Raw genomic sequence first — 18353 nt, forward strand, 5'->3', positions numbered from 1 at the left:
ATGTTCCTGTCGTCTAATAAACCTTCTATTTTACTGGCTGGCTGAGAGTCACGTCTGACGGCGGAGTTGGGGTGCAGGACTTTCTGGCTTCCCCAGGAGCCTGCCTGGGCGGACTCGCTGTGGGAAGCTCACGGAGGGGCAGAGGATGCTGAATGCTCCGAGGTCAGACCCAGGAAGGTGGAAGCTGTGTGAGCTGTTTGCCCTGCAGACAGGCTGCTCACAGAAAGGAGACTTCCCCAGAGTCCTGACTGACTTCGTAGGGAGCAGTTTCAGAGCATTGCCCGGGGACTCCGTGACACGGGGGTCTCGGCCCAGGGGGAGGCAGTGACTCCTAGAAGCAGGGAGAGCAGCAGCACCGTAGATCAGGGAGGTCTGGCAATGCCAGTGGCTGCCTGGGGTCTGGCACCCCAGGCACTCTGAGCAGATTGTCAAAGGCCAAACCCCTCTCACCACCGGCTCTGTAGCTCCCCCTTGCTTTCGGTCTGTCTTAGGCACCATCCTGGCCCTCATCCCCCTGGCATCCGAGCACTACCCAACCTCAATAGCATTTATTCTAACTGCCCCCTGCAGGGCAGGGCCTGGCTGCTACCCCCACTGTTCAGACAGGGAACTACAGCACAGAGGGAAGAAGGGACTTGCTCGAAGACAAACAGAGCACCTGTGGCAGAGCTGGGAAATGAACATGGGTCTCCTGGGTTCCAGGATGGCACCTTCTCTTCCAACCTCCTGCCCCCTTCGTCCCTGGTTCAGTGGGAGCTGTGGGAGCTCTCTGGGGCACAGGAGCTGGCTGGTGCCCAGATGGAGCTACGTTGCCTATTGCACAGATCTCGCTCTTCCCGAACATTGAAAATGCTGCTCCAACCATACCAGGGCCCGCCAGGATCCTTGCAGCTGGTCAGTGCTAAATTGTGAACTGTGCCCTGGCCTCCCCGAGCGGGGCAATGGGAGAGGGTGGGGCTGGCCCAAGGCCCTGCTGGATTGCGGCTCACGTGTACGGGGTCCCAGTGCTACAGAGCTCTGTGCCGGGGCAGCGCTTTGTTGGGGTTTCACAGCTCCTCTCTCCAAGGCCTGTGTGGGAGCAGCCGCTGCAGAGAATCCCAGGCCTGATTCCCCCCATGCTGGGTCTCCTGAATGGCCCCTGTCCTGGGGGGCTCCATTCCTCACCCAATGTCTCCTGCTGACTCCCCAGCAGCTGCACGGCAGGCGTCCTAAGGCACCTCTAGTCCTCTCCAGAGCTCAGGGGGACTGTCCTGGCATCGGACTGTCCTGGTGAATGGAACAATGGCTCCAGGCAACCGGAGAATGCCTGTTCCCCCGGCAACCTCAGTGTCTGGGCACTTACCTGGCCCCATCATGCCAGTGGCTTAGCACACGGGTGTTGTGGTATTTAGGCTCTCACCTCCCCCTCCGCAGAGCAGGGACGTGCTCTCCCTCGTTAGCTGAGGCCCGGAGCGACAGGGACTCACCTGATATCACGCAGAAGACTTACAGAGGAGCGGGGAACTGAACACAGCTCTCCTGGGTCCCAGCCCAATGCCTCATCTAACCACCTGTGCCGCCTTCCCGTGCCGTGCCACCAGCCCTGCCAAACCCTCCTCCTTGTCTCCGTCCCCTCTGGGCTCGACTGGTGCGACCCCTTCTGTCAAGCCGCCCCAGACTCCCTCCTGTGCGTATGTCGCTGCCCACTTCCTGACTGGCACCAGGCTAGACGGCCGGCACTGGGGCACTTGGCGGACGTGCGCCACCCAGCCAGGAGCTCGGGGAAGCCTCGGTGTGGTTGGCGATGCAATGGAAAAGCAGAGGTGGGCACTAGAAGATTCTCCTACCTGGAGTCAGGAGTGGGCAGAAGCCTGCGTGTAAATGGGCCACCCACTTTCTGCTGCCGGTGGCGGAGCTGGAACTGCTGGCTCAGCGTTCCCCAGCGGCACGTGCCAGCTCTCGCTCTGCCAGAGCCAAGCCTGGCAGTGAGGGGATGAGGCTGTGCCAGCCAGCAGGGACGTGTCACAATGGGCAGGCAGGCGAGTCACAGACCAGCCAGTGTGTGACTCCCCAGCCATGGAATGCCCCAGCCCAGACTTGCTCTGGCCTCGCCAAGGCTTTAGAGCCTGTCCTTCCCCACCGGGGTCATGGGAGGGACCTTCCGCTGTTATACCAATAAAATAAAAACCAGCAGGATCTCATTAAAGGGAAAAAGGCAAAATACCACATTTATTGTGAATACAGAAAGAATCATAGTAAGCAGTTAGTTATAGCTATAACATTCCATTCAATCTCATATTTAGTCACACATTCATTCATACAAACACACACACACAGGTTCTGCAAGGTTGTTATCATAGTTACCAACCTTAGAGTTGCTCATGCCAAGTCACTGGCCAGGTGGCCTGGACATGAGGAGGGAGCAGGGCCTTGTCAGATGCTCATCTGATGCTCCTGGAAGTTGGTTTGCAGAATCAGACCCCAAAGTTCTCACTTTTTAGAGTCTATTTTTATTGGAATTTCTTCCTATGCCAGTCTATGGGAATAGCTTCATCATGCTGTTGCTGAATCAATCAGCAGATAGCACATTCCTGACGGCTCCGTGCTGCTAGATGTTATCTTGTTCTTTGGTTCTCCCATTCTTGAGGCTGTTGGGTGGATTCCAGTCTGCCCTCCGGGGGTCCTCTGGTTCCATCCCGGTTCCTCCTTCTTGTAACAGTGCAGAACGGGGATTCATGAACTCTCCCCACCCCCAGCTCCCAGCCCACAGGGGAGGCTCTTTCCACTTTCCCAAGCTGCTGGGTGCTTTGGCCATGGGGTGTAAAATGATCCCATCTCTGCTTCCTCTCCCATCACTGCAACGACGCAGAAGCTGCTTTAATAGGAGATGCTGCCAGCTGCAGGGTGAGAGGGGGGAATGGCTGTGGGGAGACAGATGTGTCTCCCTCAGCTGCGGACGCTTCTATATGTGCTGTTGCCCTCCCCACACACCCTGCTGTGGGGCAGATTGGAGAGGGGCTGCTCAAGGACCGGCCTAGAACAGGACACCTCCTCCCAGTTCTGAACATAGGAGAAGCCCGGCCCACTGGACTCAGTGCCAGGGTCCCAGGGATGCCGATGGGCTGTGGGTCAGGGATTCAGGGTGAGATTCTTGAGAGTTCAGACCCACCGTGATCTCAGCGTGCTGAGCGCTGGGGGAATTAGGCCTGAACACAGTCACTCTTAGGGTTGCCAGGCATCCGGTTTTCTCTTTCGAAAAGAGACCCTGGCAGCTCCGGTCAGCACTGCCATCTGGGCCGTTAAAAGTCTGGTTGGCGGCAGGGGGATGAGGAGGGGGCCTGCAGCAGCTCTCTCTGTGGAGCTCGGGGGCGGTGCGAGCCCCCGCTGGCAGGGGGTGGATCCCAGCGGAGAGGCTGGGAAAGGCATTTGGCTGCAGGCTGGGGCCGGCGGGGTTAACCCCCGGCAGCAGCCTCTGCGGTGGCCAGGGGTTCCCTGCAGAGCGGGCACTGTGGCCTTTAGGAAGTGTCTTCAGCCCCCTCCCTACCCGGCCCACTGCTCCCCAGCTGTTGGGAGCTGAGAGAGGAGGGGTCAGCCACCTGTCCTGGGTCCCACAACCTGCTCCCTGTGGGGCTACTCTGCTGGGTTCAACTCGGGACCATGCGGCCAGCAGGTAAGGGGCTGTGGGCAGGTCACTCTCCTCCCGGGGATGAATGGGCTGCGTGGAAGCATGGGGTAAAATTGGGCTGCTCTGCTTGGGAACTGGTCCGAACAGAGTCGGGCAGCAGCTGAGTGTGGAGGCCCCAGCCAGCAGCCGGGCTGTGGGGGAGAATGAAGGAGAGGGGTTGGGGGCCACTGCAAATGGCAGGAGGAGGGGGGGGGGCCTGCATCAGCTCTCTCCCTAGAGCTGCTGTGATTTGCACTATGCTGGGGGAGCAGCGAGCCAGGGGCAGCAGTGGGGTGGGTGTGTCACTAGCGGGGAATTCTCTCCCCCCCTCCCCACATTCCAGAGAACAGGAAAAACTTTTGTCCTCACCGAGCCAGGTGTCCAGGATTCATGGCTGTTAGAGCAGCCTCTGACACCTGGGAAATGCCAGGGCAGTGCTGGTGTGGCTGCTATTTAAGGGGCCACCTGACATCAATGCCTCCCAGACCCCCACAAACCACACCAGCCAGAGTCACCCAGAGCCTGCACTCCAAGCCCCCTCCCGGGCCCCAACCCCCTGCAACAACTCAGAGCCCCCTCACACACCCATACTCCCTCCTGGAGCCTGCACCCCACATTCCCTCCCACACCCGAATTCCTTCCAGGACTCCACACCCCTCTCCCACACGCCGAACCCCTTGGCCCCAACCTAGAGCCCCCTCATACACCCCAAGCCCTTCATACGCAGCCCCACCCCAGACCCCGCACCCCAGCTGGAGCCCTCATCTTTCCCCCCACACCGCAACCCCCTGCCCCAGCCCAGAGCTCCCTCCTGCGCTCTGAACCCCTTGGCCCCAGGCTGGAGCACCCTCCTACACCCTGAGCCCCTCGTCCCTAGCCCCATCCCAGAGCCCACACCTCCAGCCGGATCCCTCACTCCCCCACAAACGCCAATCCCCTGCCCCAGCCCTGGTGAAAGTGAGCGAGGGTGGGGAAGAGTGAGAGACGGAGGAGGGGGGATGGAGTGAGTGTGGGTGGGGCCGTGGGGAAAGGATGGGGTAGGGGGAGGGGCTTTGGGGCAGCGGCGGGGCAAGGATGTTCAATTTTCTGAAACTAGAATGTTGGCAACCCTAGTCACTCACCTTCCTGAGACGGTGGATCCTCAGGGCTGGGGCCGGTGCTCGGGATCAGCTTCTGGCCGGGGCAAAAAACACAGAGAACATCAGGGACGTTCAGCGTTCAGTGGCCAGCCAAGCAGAGATCATCCCAGAGATGCAGCTGCTACAAATCCCTAGACCATGTCTCTCCAAAGGAGCCTCAGACACACTGGGCCAAATCCCAGCTGGGGTAAATTGGTCCCACTCTACTGGAGTCAATGGGCCAGATCTCCAGCTGGTGCAGATCAGCCCTGCTCCATTGACATCAGTGGGCCAGATTCCCAGCTGGTGTAATAATAATTAATAATCATAATGCACTAGCACCTGACAGTCAAATCCAGGTCAGGTCTCATTGAGCTGGTAGCTTTACAGACAATATAAATGTCAATCCCTGCCCACAACGATCATGAGTGGATGAGAAAGAGAAACTGGCCAAGAGGTGGGGTTGGAAAATGGAGTTAGAAATCTAATAAGAACATAAAAACAGCCAGACTTGATCAGACCAATGGTCCATCTAGTCCAGTATCCTGTCTTCTGACCGGGGCCAATGCCGGGTGCTTCAGAGGGAATGAGCAGAACAGGACAATTAATGAGTGATCCATCCCCTGTCATCCTCTCCCAGCTACTGGCAGTCAGAGGTTTAGAAACACCCAGATCATGGCTAATAGCCATTGACGGACCTAACCTCCAGGAACTTATCTCATACTTTTTTCTACCCAGTTATCCTTTTGGCCTTCACAACATCCACACGTTCCATGGCAGAAGCCCACACAATTATAAAATGCCTCACACCATCCAGCTGTTCCCTTCCCCCTCCTCACATTGTGTTGGGGTCCAACAACTCACCTGGTACATTCAGTGTCTGGGGGAGACTGAGACGAGAATTTTTCACCTGGTTCTGGTTGCTCCTGTACTGGTACATACATCGAAACTGGCCTGAGCTCCGCACAGAGATGTCATGTCGATACAGTGACCGGCCTGGCATGACCTTTTGGCTTGATATTTCTTTACCATCCTGACAGAAAATAACTAAAGCAGCTAAAGTCTTGAGACGAAGGTGACACTGAGCCGAAATGGAGTCCCCGACCTGAGCTGAAGAGGTGCTCAGAGACAATTTAGGAGAAGGGAAGTCACCTGCAACAAGAAAGAGAGACTAAGGGTACATCTACATGGCAAAAACCCAACGTGAAAGCAAGTCTCAGAGGACAGGGCAACTGACTCAGACTCATAGAGCCACGCAAGGGGGCTAAAATTGAAGTGTAGACACTCTCGCTGTAGCGTGGACACAGGCTAGCACCACTTGAGTACCACGAGTACCACTAGTCCTCCAGTGCCTTCCCACAGTTCCCGTCGTGTGTCCAGAAACGCCAGACTGGCAAAGAATTCATAGCACATCTCAGTTTTCTGCAGCTCTCCGAGCCGTGGGCCGTGCCCCAAGAAGCTGTACGTAGCCCCACACTCGAGGGAGAGCAGAATCAGTGTGGACACAGCAGGGTGCCTGTTCTCGCATGAGCTCGGCTAACTCGAGAGGAGTCACTGTGTGCGGATAACTCGAGTTAGCTCTGCAGTGAAGGCAGAGCCAGGCAGGGAACGAAGCATTAGTGATGGATTAGTGAGAAGTACGCTTGGCTGATTGAAAGAGCCGTTTCTCTTCACATTGGAATTAAAATAAATACAGTGCAACACAGGAGATTTAAGACAAATTCATTCTAACAGGTTTCAGAGTAACAGCCGTGTTAGTCTGTATTCGTCTCTAAGGTGCCACAAGAACTCCTTTTCTTTTTGCAAATTCATTCTAGTGCAGTGCCCTGGGCTCATCAATACACTCCTCTATTAGCACCAACTCTGCCAAGATTTACACATGGAAAGTTTGTTACACGTGTATCTCAGGGACACTGGGCCAGATCCCTGGCTCATGTAAATCAGCCCTGCTCCATTGGAGTCAACAGAGGTATTCTGATTTATGCCTGCTGAGGATTTGGCCAAGATGTGTTTCACTTCCAGTAAAGTTTATGGTCTGTCACTGTGGGAAGTTCCATTTACAGTGCGATTACCAGGATTTCAGGCAGGAATCGTGCAAGAGGCATTGCCCACCCACCCGCCTCCTACACCTCCCCAGCCGCCCTCCCGTTGCCATTGTCTGGGGGTTTCAGTCCTTTCTATGTCTCCCCTTCTTCCACGTCTCTTGTGCTCTCACTCACCTGGGGAGCTGCAGGGCTCCTGGCCTGTGACCCCAGCACCTGCACCAGACAGGAGAGGGGGTGAGTGGCAGACACAGCAGCTCTAACTATATTAATTTCACCCCAGCTACACTAGGGTGACATTAATATTAATAATTAAGCCAAGACAAGCCAGAAAATCCCAACTCAGGATCATGTTGCAAGAGCCATACACCCCGATCCCACAATTGGATCCATCTGTGGGCCCTGGGTCTCACCATGGCTATCGATGGAAAGCCCCAAGTGGGAATCTTACAAAGTTTGAATATTTGCAAGGCAGGATTAAAGTTTCCATTAACGTCTAAGAAATTTGTCCTAATAGTAAAACACTCCTCACCATGTAACCTGCTGAAAACAAAGAACACGAACATTCATGATCTTCAAAACATTTTCTCACTGTCTTTACTTTCCTAATCAGCTTCAACTCTTTGTCCTCGTCCCTGAAATGAGCCCCGCACAGCCAGTCCTAACCCTGTCATTTCCAGGTTTGTAACCTCAATATCATCCTTTTGATTCAGGTCCATTCTATGTACTATTAAAGATCTGCTCACCGGCTCAGACTTTCAGAGCTGTATAGGTGATTTGGATGCTCAGTTGCCATGAATTTGAACAAAGTGTCCAAATCCCGTAGGCAGCTTTGAAAATCTCAGCCATAGGTTGTAATATATATGTGAGTACAATACATACACACAGGGACATTAGATATTAAATAAAATAGCTAGATATCAAAACAATGTTCTGAGCATTAAATATTCTCTCAGAAATTGGTAAGAAACTTTGGCCATGAATTTCAAACCAGTTTTTAAACCCAACATGAAATAACTGCTTAGAGCTCAGTATAACATCAATGTGCAGCTGTTCGTTTAAACCATTTTTACCATAACTTCCCCTCCAGGCTGTTCCCCATGTCCCCCCAGCACAGGCAGACCTATAAACCTGCCTGCCCCTAAACCACTAGGCAGAGAGCTCACTGCAAACTCACAGAGCAGTCACAGCAGGATCATGGGGTGATCGAGAGCCGGCGACTCAGCCTGAATATCCCACAGCAGCATCGAGTCTACATCTCTGATGAGCAGCCACTGGGGCTCTCTGCCCCAGGTCCCTCCTTCTCCCTTCCTTCTTCCGGCCCGTACAGGCTCTGGGCTCTTGTGGCATGTCTCAGGGAGGCCCTGATGTGTCTGTGGCCAGAGGGGCCCTCCCTCATGAGATGAGAATGGAAACATTATTCACCATCCCCCCCACACACACATCTGGTCTCTGCATCGGGGAGAGCTGGACCCCCTGGTTTCCCATTGGAACCTCCCTGTGACAGACTCAGTCCTGCTGAGCCAAAACTAGTGAATTTCTAAATCCATTCCCAGGAAAAGGGCAAATCCCTCTTGACAATTTCCACAATTTTACCACTAGCTCCAGCTGTCCCCTGAGACGGGAGACACCAGGGCATGTTGTTGGTGTGAGCTGGTGTCTGTCTCGGCGTCTCCACCCTCCACAGCCTGCCGCACGCGCCACTGCCAGGGTGGGCGTTGTGTGTGGGGGTGAATTTATCACAAAATGATGCGCAGGGGTCATTAACATCTGTTCTGAGCTCCCAGCCTGCTCTGGCAGTGTGAGCTCTCACTCCACTGGCCTCTTCGCTGCGCCCCCTCAGCCCTGCCCCCAGGGGCCGTGTGTCCCTGTCACACTGACCCAGGCCTGCCCGGCCCAGGCATAGGGCTCGGGCAGACACTGTGCCTGTAGAACAACCAGCCATGGAGAGGGAAGGAATGAAAACCCAGCGTGCCCCAGGTGTTCGTGTGAAGGGGACATGAGACACTGGCATCACATGGAAAACGGGGACCATGCCGGTAACACCAGGACGTGGTCTGTGGACAGCACTCCCTTTGGTTGGGGGTGATACAAAGGCCGGGAATTGGCTGGCCACAGGACCTTAGCATTGGAAAGCTAATGTGCCAATATATAAAAAGGGTAAACGGGATGACCCAGATAACTGTAGCGCTGTCAGTCTGATGTGGCTTCCCGGCAAGATAATGGAGTGGCTAGAATTAAAGGAGGGTAAGATAAGAATGTAAGAACGGCCATACTGGGTCAGATGGTCCATCTAGCCCAGTATCCTGTCATCTGACAGTGGCTGGTGCCAGATCCTTCAGAGGGAATGAACAAAACAGGGAAATTATCAAGTGATCCATCCTCAGTCTTCCAGTCCCAGCATCCGGCAGTCAGGGACTTAAAGACTCCCAGAACATGGGGTTGTGTCACAGGCTATCTTGGCTAATAGCCATTAACAGACCTGTCCTCCAGGAACTTATCTAAGTGTTTCCCCATTATACTTTTGGCTTTCACAACATCCCCTGGCAATGAGTTCCACAGGTTGATGGTGCACTGTGTGAAGAAGTATTTCCTTTTGTTTCTTTTATACCTGACAGCAATACATTTCATTGGCTTCTTCTGTTATGTGAATGGGTAAATAACACTTCCCTATTCACTTTCTCCACACCATTAATGATTGTATACCCCTGTATCGTATCCCCCATAGTCATCTCTTTTCTAAACTGAACAGTCCAAGTCTTTAATTTCTGCTCATCTGGAAGCTATCCCATACCCCTACTCATTTTTGTTGTCCTTCTGTATCCTTTTCCCAATGCTAATACATCTTTTTGACATAAAATAACCAGAACTCCATGCAGTATTTAAGATGTGGGCGTACCATGGATCAATAAAGTGATATTTTTGAGTTTCCATGTCCTTGAGGGTTCCATATTATTTATTATATTTATAAAGTGGCTTTGTGATCATTTCTGTCTTATTATCTATCCCTTTCCTAATTGTTCCTAATATTTTGTTAGCTTTTTTGACTGCCACTGCACACTGAGCAGATGTTTTCAGAGAACTTGTATTGATTCCAAGATCTCTTTCTTGAGTGGTAACAGCTAATTTTGATCCCATCATTTTGCACATGTCATTGAGATGATGTTTTCTAATGTCTATTACTTTGCATTTATTCACGTTGAATTTCATTTACCATTTTGTTGCCCATTCACCCATATTTGTGAGATCCCTTTGTAACTCTTTGCAGTCTGCTTTGGATTTAACTATCTTGACAAATGTTGTATCATACACTAACTTTGCCACCTCAGAGTTTACCCCCTTTTCCAGATCATTTCTGAATATGCTGAACAGTACTTGTCCCCATACCGATCCCTGGAGAACACCTCTATTTATGTCTCTCCATTCTGAAAACTGACCATTTATTCCTACTGTTTGTTTCCTATCTTTTCACCAGTGAGATCCATGAGAGGCCCTTCCCTCTTATCCCATGACCACTTACTTTGCTTAGTAGACTTTGGTGTGGGACCTTGTGAAAGGCTTTCTGAAACTCCAAGTACACTATATCTACTGGATTACCTTTGTCCACATGTTTGTTGACCCGCCTCAGAGAATTCTAATATATTGGTGAGGCATGATTTCCCTTTACAAATCCCCATGTTGACTCTTTCTCAACAATTCATGTTCATCTACGTTCCTGATAATTCCGTTCTTTACTGTAGTTTCAGCCTACTTCTCTGGTACTGAAGCTAGGTTTTCCAGCCTGTAATTGCCAGTGTCACCTTTGAAGTCTTTTTAAAAAATCGGAGTTACATTAACTAAGCTCCAATCGTATGGTACAGAGTCTGATTTAAGCAACAGGTTACATACCACAGTTAGTAGTTCTGCAATTTCACATTTGAGTTCCTTCAGAACTCCTGTATCAAGTGGGAGTGTTTCCAGTGGGGTCCCACAGGGATCACTTCTTGGCTGTAAACTATTTACCATTTTCATTAACACCCAGAAAAAAACATAAAATCATCACTGAAAAAATAGGTGAGGTGTAAATAATCACGAGCACAGGTCACAGACACAAAGCACATTCTGAATGGCTAGGGATAGAACCACCGAATCTCAGGGTTGGAAGGGACCTCAGCAGGTCATCTATTCCAACCCCCTGCTCAAAGCAGGACCAATCCTCAACTAAATCATCCCAGCCAGGGTTTTGTCAAGCCTGACCTTAAAAACCTCAAAGGAAGGAGATTCCACCACCTCCCTAGCTAACGCATTCCAGTGCTTCACCACCCTCCTAGTGAAAAAGTTTTTCCTAATATCCAACCTAAACCTCCCGCACTGCAACTTGAGACCATTACGCCTTGTTCTGTCATCTGCCACCACTGAGAACAGACAAGATCCATCCTCTTTGCAACTCCCTTTCAGGTAGTTGAAAGCAGCTATCAAATCCCCCCTCATTCTTCTCTTCTGCAGACTAAACAATCCCAGTTCCCTCAGCCTCTCCTCATAAGTAATGTGTTCCAGTCCCCTCATCATTTTTGTTGCCTTCCACTGGATGCTTTCCCATTTGTTCACATCCTTCTTGTAGTGTGGGGCCCAAAACTAGGCACAGTACTCCACATGAGGCCTCACCAATGTCAAATAGAGGGGAACGATCATGTCCCTCGATCTGCTGGCAATGCCCCTACTTATACAGCCCAAAATGTCGTTAGCCTTCTTGGCAACAGCGACACACTGTTGACTCATACCCAGCTTCTCGTCGACTGTAACCGCAAGGTCCTTTTCTGCAGAACTGCTGCCTAGCCATTCGGTCCCTAGTCTGTAGCGGTGCATGGGATTCTTCTGTCCTAAGTGCAGGACTCTGCACTTGTCCTTGTTGAACCTCATCAGGTTTCTTTTTGGCCCAATCCTCTAATTTGTCCAGGTCCCTCTGTATCCTATCCCTACCCTCCAGCATATCTACCACTCCTCCCAGTTTAGTGTCATCTGCAAACTTGCTGAGGGTGCAGTCCACGCCATCCTCCAGATCATTAATGAAAGGTAAGCTGGGTACAAGCAAACAATATACATTTAATATGGCTAAATGTAAATGCATACACCTAGGAACAAGGAATGTAGGCCATACTTACAGAATGTGGGACTCTTTCCAGGGAAGCAGTGACCCTGAAAAAGATAGGAGTGCCATGGTGGATAAGCAGTGGCACATGAACTCCCAGTGTGATACTGTGGCCAAAAAGGGAAATATGATGGTTGGATGCATAAATGGGAATCTCGCAGAGGAGTAGAGAGGTTATTTGACCTCTGTATTTGGCACTGACATGACCATTGCTGGAATCCTCTGTCCAGTCCTGCTGTCCACAATTTAAGAAGGATGTTGATAAATTGGAGAGGGGTCAGAAAAGATCCATAAAAATGCTTAAAGGATTAGAAAACATGCCTTTAGTGACAGACTCAAAGAGCTCCATCTGTTTATTTTAACAAAGAGAAGGTTAAGGGGTGACTTGATCACAGTCTGTAAGTGCCTACATGGAGAATAAATATTTAATAATAGGCTCTTCAGCTAGTAGAGAAGGTCAAACATGATCCAATGGCTGGAAGTTGAAGCCAGACAAATTCAGCCTGGAATAAAGCATAAATTAACCATTGGCACAATCTACCAAGGGTTGTGGTGGATTCTCTGTCACTGACAACTTTTAAATGGAGATGGGATGTTTTTTCTAAAAGCTCTGCTATAGGGATTGCTTTGGGAAGTTCTCTGGCTTGAGCTATATAGGAGGTTAGACTCGCTGATCTGGCCTTGGAATCCATGAATCTGTGAATTTCCTGGCTCTGCCCCCATTCAGGGTCCACACCCCCTATGTCACTAGCTGGGATGGAGCTAATGCAGGTGTCTCTATGACAGGACTGTGCCCCCAGAGGACCCTAGGCTTGAGACATCCTGCTGGGACCAGATGCACCTACATTCGGGTCACTTTGGGACCGGCAGGTGCATTGTATGTAACCACACTCCCGCACAGGGGAAAATCTGGCTCAGTGACTGTACCAGGGTCCCATGGGATCAGCATAGGCTGGGAAATGGTGCTGGGGAGAAGGTGCCATGCTCCCAGCCACCTGGGCCTGCTGAGAATGCAGTGCAGGGACCATCTGCAGCATAGAAGTGAGCGCAGCAGGTGGGCATTGTGTCGGTATGATGCTATCTAGGGGTACTCAAGGTTGTGAGGCATCTTGCTACCACCTGGCCTTACATGACACTTTCTGGGGTTGTCCAGGACCATGAATCACCTGGTTACCCCCTCCTGTTTCCAGCTAGAGGAAGACTTGCTGCTTCTTAGCTGGGTGTCAGCTCCTCTGACACATCCAGTCTGGCAGCCACCCACACAATCTCTTCTGGGTTCTGCCAGCCCTTACCTAGCCTTGCAGGAGAACAACAGGTGCACTGCAGCCCCTGTGCCCCTCGGAAAGCCTCCCCCTGTAGTATCCAGCCCGTGCCACTGGAGACTCACAGAAATCACCAGCTTTACTGTCTCCACGGGAAAAGTGCACACACAGCCTGACTGGTACGACTCAGGGACAGTCCTTTAAAACCTCACAGCACAGAGACTGAGTTTGAGTGAAAACAATAATGAGGTTATTCTCAAATATAAAGATGTAAGGAGAATGGACATAGTAATGGTTCCATATAAAACGAAAAGTATAACATGCTTCTTAGAACCTAAGCTTAACTGCCGCAGGCTAAAATCCTTGTCTACAGTCTTTTCCCCACCCAAAGCAATCTCCCAGCATCACCCGCCAGCATAGCTCAGATCCACCTTCCATGACTGCAAAAAGAGCTGTCCATTTTGCTTCATCAGCGATGGATAAAGTTGAGTCCTTTTGACTTCTTGTACTCCCCACGTTGGTTGCTTTGTCCCTGAGGTCAGGACAACCCCCTGTGGTTTTATTTCTGGGTCTTTCCATCCCCCTTTTTATTCCCTATGCAGGTTTGGCTTCCATTGTGTTGGCTCACAAAGCTTGATTTACAAAGTTGAGGGCGATGGGGGGAATCAGCTTCCTTTGTCTAACTCAGCCCCTCATTGTCAGTCCTGCCTTGAGTTAGACGTCAAACCATTGTTTAGCGCATAGACACAGCTTTCAATATCACCCCTACGTATGTCACCCAACAGTTCTGGGAATCAGTATGATTCTGGCTTTCATTTAAGTTTTCATTGGACATTCCTTATACGTAAATACTATGACTGCAGCGTATTGTGTGTAGTGAGCTTTTCAGGACTATCAGAGGCTACAATGACGGAGCAGAGACCCCTTTGCCAGGTGGAATTGAGGGATCCTAAGGGTCACACCCTAGGGAGAGGGAGTCTTGTCTGTATCTGAGGTGGGCCAGCTCCTTGAATCCTCCAGCTTCCAGCAGCACAATCACGGCCTTCGAGACCTCTGCAGGCCTCGCTATCTCTGTATAGGCTTGTGATGGACACCCTCCATCCCCCGAGTCCTCCGATTGTCCTTCTGGGGTGCCAGGCCCTGTTCCAATGGACATGCACAGAGCTCTCAGATTCGCCATTCCCAAAGGAACAGCACACCCCGGCTTACCAAGTTCCACACAGGGTCACCACTCTGCTTCACACGCAGCACTGAGATAGATTCATAGTGAAAACAAGGACAGGTTTGTTATGAAAGATCAAAGATTAGAGTCACAGTAAGTAAGAATATTGGAAACAAGCGGTTACCTATCAAACAGAAGCACAACATATTTGCTAGAGCTGAAACTTAGCGAACAAGGCATTCCCCTGTCCCCTGCCAGATAGCTTACCCTAAGCCATTCTCCCAGCATTTTCAGCCAGGTTGGCTGAGATCCCTTCTCAGACAATCCAGCCCACTGGCAACTTATCCTCACAGACGAAAGGAAATGGGGGGGTGGGGTTCGTCTGCATCCCAGACATAGTTTGAAAAGTTCATTGTCTTACCTCTAAACAGGAGAATCCCTGCTGGCTTTGTTTCTTCCTAGAAACCCCTCTGTATATTGGTTAGTATTTTGCTCAGATTGTAATTGGGCAATACTCAATTAGCACATGACCAACCAGTAGGAGAGAAGCATTTCTTCTCCTCTGCCTGCCAGGAGCTTGGGAATCACATTTCTGTGACCTGCCTTATCTCACAGACCTGGAGAACATACTTTCTAGTATTTAGACATGACTCCTCCTGTATTATCTGTACATACGTCTCACAATGATTGTGATGACCAGAGTGACAGAGGCTTCCATTAGAGCCCTGCCATGGCATTCTTTGGCAGACTAATGTGTAGATACTGCCCCCAAGGAATCCCTGTAACCCTCATGTACCCCATGTCCCCTGCTGGTTGGCACCAAGAGGTCCCTGGAAATGGGCCATGAGAAGGTCGCTGCATCAGGGGAGCAGCATCGCTCTGGGTCTGTGCATCTATATATACCCCACTGAGCCATGTGGCGTGCACTGCTCTGAGCTGCTAGCGCATCTGGGTTGTGGGGATGGGGTCAGTGCAGGGAGAGGTGCCTGCGTCTATTTTTTTCTCTGTAAAATGTGCCTTGGAATTTAACCCCCTGGTTGGGGGTTTCCACAGCCCGGGCTACACAGATCCAGGGATGTTAAAGCCAGAGGGGACCATTGTGTTCATCTGTCTGGCCCCCTGCATCACCCAGGCCAGAGAATCCCATGCAGTGATCCCTGCATCCAGCCAATCTCTGTGGTGGAGATGGAGAGTGTCTTCTGGTAACAACAATCTTGATTTACAACCACTGAGTGTTGGACCATCCCCCGTGTCCCCAATGGCAAAGGCTCCAGGGCCAGGCATGAGCATCTCCTCAGACAGATTTCAGAGTAGCAGCCGTGTCAGTCTGTATTCGCAAAAAGAAAAGGAGGACTTGTGGCACCTTAGAGACTAACAAATTTATTTGAGCATAAGCTTTCGTGAGCTACAGCTCACTTCATCGGATTCATAGTTGTCTCCCCAACAAGCTGGCCAAACACAGCCACTTGGTTATAGGACTGTTTAACTTTCTTAACAGCTTTCACTCCATCTGAGACCTTCTCAAAGCTCTCCACACTGGATCTTTCAACAGGAATGTCAGTGGCTTCATTCACAACAGAAAATTTCTGGTTGTTAGGAACTGAAACTTTCTTGATTAAATCACTTTCACACCCTTCAGTTGCAGTAAACTGCTTGCAAAGACTCCAGGAGGACTCCTTTCCCTAGGGTCTTTTCTATGCAACAATTCACCCCTCACAGAAATTCTGCCCTAACCCTCTTCACCTAGAGCTTGCTCTAGAGGAACACTTTTCTGAGCAACAACAGACTCTTTCTGGGTCTCATTACATCCAGAATTACCTCTGGCCCATCAGGTGGATTCCTACACAATCCCCTTTCAGGCAAACTTACAGACTTCCTAAATAAAAGGCTGGAAGCATTCCCCTTCCCTTTGCCACACACAAGTTCAGGAATCTTTTCCTTCTTGCTACAGGTTTCCACACCCTCAGTAGGTAACACAATCAAATCACCTTTATGCTCTTCTTGTGCCCTGGCTAGGATCTCACCCTGATTAGACAGAGTTGCTACACCCTTTCCCAGCCACACACTAGCAACAGACAAAATACAAGCACCAGAATTGTCTGGTCTGCGATTTTGCATAGACACTAACTGGATGCGACCAAGTTACTGGGCCATTCTCCCTTGCAGACACAAACTTAGGACCATTCCCTTCCTGGGCTTTAGCGGAACCCAGAACCAACTCTGAGACAACTGCACTATTCTCAGCCATCGCTGTAGCTCACAAAAGCTTATGCTCAAATAAATTTGTTAGTCTCTAAGATGCCACAAGTACTCCTTTTCTTTTTCCTCAGACAGAGCAGCCGCCCCCTAACACTGCACAGACACCTGGGCTCAGGGCTGGCTCCCAGGGACGACCCTACTGAATCACCAGCTCCACATTCGGCAACACTCTGTCTCTTGGGGGCTCTCCCAGCAGCTCTTCCCATCTCCCCTGGCTGAGCCAGCAGCCCAGGCCTGGAGCAGCACGACTGGTAGAGACCAACATTCATGGAGGAGAGTGAATGATTGGGAATTTCTGGGAAATGTATTTCACTTTGTTGCCGGCACCCAGTGCCGAGAGGCTGAACAACAGCTTGAGTTGGTTCGTTACCCGGTGTGCTACACCCAATAATCACAACGGGGTGGAGAAGCAGAAAAGTTTATTTGAAGCTTCAAATAGGTACAGGGAGATTTGAATCTCAAATCCTGTACACAGAGCAGGAAGTTACACAGGCTTTTATACATCCTTTTTCCCAGCATACTTATCCAATAGCAAGCTGCCCCACGTATCCATATAGCCAGCCAATCCAGTTCCCAGCTAGTTCCCTGGTTCTCTGTATCATTTCTTAAACCATACATAAAGCTGCTTCATTCACCATTGTTCTTCCATATCTCCCCTGTTTGGCCTTGCTTAGTTTCAGGCAGTCTGACTCCGCAGCATATTGTTGCAGATTCTCAGCAGAACTGCTGTGTGTGCCTCCAGGCTGGGGGCCAAGGACACTTGGGCCTAGTACGCAGAGCTGCTGCGAGTGCCTCCAGGTGGGAGCGGGGGCCAAGGACACCTGGGCCTAGTGCGAGGGGGCTTCATCAACACTCGTGGTCTTCCATCCCCTCGAGTTACCTAGTGGCCATGCCCCAGTGTCCCCAACAACTTTCTCTTGAGAAACCCTGAATGAGACATGAGCCAAGTAGAGACCTCTTTGGTTTGGTCGCTCTCCGACATGGACCGAGGCAGCCCTTTGTTAGGGGATAACATCGTCCCCTCCATGGAACTCAGTGGATGGGCCGTTTCTGAGCCCAGAAGGAATGTGGACATTGGAATGACCCCAGAGAGTGACCTGCCCTTTCCTTCACCCAGAGGCACGGACGGCCCATAGACATAAGGAAGAAGCAGTGAAATTTAGTGACTAGGACACAGGCATGGGAATCAGCAGACCTAGGTTCTAGTCCTGGTACTTCATGGTAACTGCGGGCAAGTCACCCCATTGCTCTTTGCCTCGGTTTCCCCTCCCATCCTTTGTCTTCCTGGTCTACCTAGATGATGAGATCTTTGGGGCAGGACCTATGCCTCACTAGCTGTGTGTGCAGTGCTCACTGTGCAAAATATAAAATGGGACCCTGCTCAGTGATTGTGCCTGGAGTTTGCTGTGTGGAGCCTGGCCAAACTCCTCCCTGCTCGGGGACTCCTGATTGTGTCAGGCTCCACAAACATCCTTTTCCTTGGGGTTTGAGAGAGAGACAAGGCCTCAGACCTGGCCATCGCCAGGGTAACCCCTAGACCTCACTCCTGCAGTGCAGTGCACTTGGCATGGGGCGCAGGCTGGGAAATGCAGCTGCTCCCTTCTGCATAGGGGAAGGGAATGAGCATATTACACGTGAGCCCCGCGTCCCTCATGGGCCGTACATCCCAGTGAGAACCCTGGGGCTCAGCCACCTTGGAATGTTTGTTGGATTCTCTCAGCCACATGCCCACCTGGGAC

The sequence above is a fragment of the Natator depressus genome, chromosome 23 (genome assembly GCF_965152275.1).
Source record: "Natator depressus isolate rNatDep1 chromosome 23, rNatDep2.hap1, whole genome shotgun sequence".
Taxonomy (NCBI): Eukaryota; Metazoa; Chordata; order Testudines; family Cheloniidae; genus Natator; species Natator depressus.